At 21.5% G+C, this 1,886-nt stretch overlaps 1 protein-coding gene across 1 annotated transcript in view; it reads left to right on the forward strand.

The window, feature by feature from the left end:
- The window catches only part of LOC117178396 (coronin-2A-like), a 106,217-nt gene that overhangs the window by 103,520 nt on the left and 811 nt on the right, over positions 1-1,886 (forward strand). The gene's annotated exons all lie outside the window — the stretch shown is intronic.

The following is a 1,886-nucleotide window of genomic DNA, read 5'->3' on the forward strand; positions in this document are numbered from 1 at the left end:
CCTTCAAAATCTCATAAAAATCCCTTAAAATCCATGTAAATCTTTTAAACACTTTGACAATCATTTTAAAATCTTTGAAATTCCATGAAATATTTTTTAAGAACTTTCAAATTTTTAAAAATATTTTGAAATCTCCTGAAATATTTCGAAATTACTTTAAATCTCTTGAAATGTTCAAAATCTCATAAAAATCCCTTAAAATCCATGGCAATCTCTTAAACACTTTGAAAATCACTTTAAAATCTTTGAAATTCCATGACATTTTTAAAATCCGAGGGAATCTTTCCGAATCTCTTACAATGCTTTACAGTGTATTAAAATTCATTAAATACAATCTTTTAAGAACTTTCAAATTTTTAAAAATATTTTGAAATCTCCTGAAATATTTCGAAATTACTTTAAATCTCTTAAAATCTCATAAAAATTTCGAAAACCTTTAAAAACCTTTAAAATTCTTAAAAATTAATTGAAATTTTTTAAATCCGAGGGAATCTCTTTAAATACTTAACAATATATTAAAATTCATTAAACACAATCTTTCAAGATCTTTGAAATTTTTCAAAATATTTTGAAATCTCCTGAAATATTTCAAAATCCCTTAAAATCTCTTAAACTCTTTGAAAATAATTTTAAAATCTTTGAAATTCTATGAAATATTTTGAAATCTTTGAAATCCTTTAAGATTAATTGAAATTTGTAAAATCCGAGGGAATCTTTCCGAATCTTTCAAAATACTTTGCAATATATTAAAATTCATCAAATACAATCTTTTAAGACCTTTGAAATTTTTTTAAATATTTTGAAATCTCCTGAAATATTTCGAAATTACTTTAAATATCTTAAAATCTTCCAATTTTAATGAAAATCCTTTGAAATAAATGGAAATCTCTTAAACACTTTAAAAAATATTATAAAGTCTTTGAAATCTCCTAAAATATTTCGAAATCTTTGAAATCCTTTAAAATTAATTAAAATTTTTGAAATCCGAGAATCTTTCCGAATCTCTTAAAATGCTTTACAATATATTAAAATTCATGAAATAAAATCTTTTAAGACTTTTGAAATGTTTGAGAAAATTTTGAAACTGCCTGAAATTTGTCGAAATTTCTTTAAATTTCTTCAAATCTTCAAAATCGCATTAAAATCCCTTAAAATCCATGGAAATCTCTGGAACAGTTTGAAAATCATTTAAAAATGTTTGAAATTCTATGAAATATTTCGAAATCTTTGAAATCTTTTTAAATTAATTTAAAAATTTTAAAATCCTAGGGTATCTTTCCGAATCTCTTAAAATACTTTACAATATATTAAAATTCATAAAATACAATCTTTTAAGCCCTTTGAAATTTTTAAGAATATTTTGAAATCTCTTGAAATATTTCGAAATTTCTTTGAATATCTTCAAATCTACAAAATCGCATTAAAATCCCTTAACATTCGTGGAAATTGCTTAAAATCTTTGAAATTTCATGAAATATTTCGAAATCTTTGAAATCTCTTTAAGATTAATTAAAAATTCCGAATCTCTTAAATTACTGTACAATATATTAAAATTTATTAAATACTATCCTTTAAGACCTTTGAAATTTTTTGAAATCTCCTGAAATATTTCAAAATTACTTTAAATATCTTCAAACCTTCAAAATCTTATAAAAATCACTTAAAATCCATGTAAATCATTTACACATTTTGAAAATCATGAAAAAAAATTTTGAATTTCCATGAAATATTTTTTAGGATTAATTGAAATTTTTGACATATTTTAGAAATTTGAAATTTATTTTAATATTTTGAAATCTCCTGAAATATTTCGAAATTACTTTAAATCTCTTGAAATCTTCAAAATCTCATAAAAATCCCTTAAAATCCATGGCAATCTCTTAAAC

Source organism: Belonocnema kinseyi, chromosome 8 (assembly GCF_010883055.1).
Source record: "Belonocnema kinseyi isolate 2016_QV_RU_SX_M_011 chromosome 8, B_treatae_v1, whole genome shotgun sequence".
NCBI lineage: Eukaryota > Metazoa > Arthropoda > Insecta > Hymenoptera > Cynipidae > Belonocnema > Belonocnema kinseyi.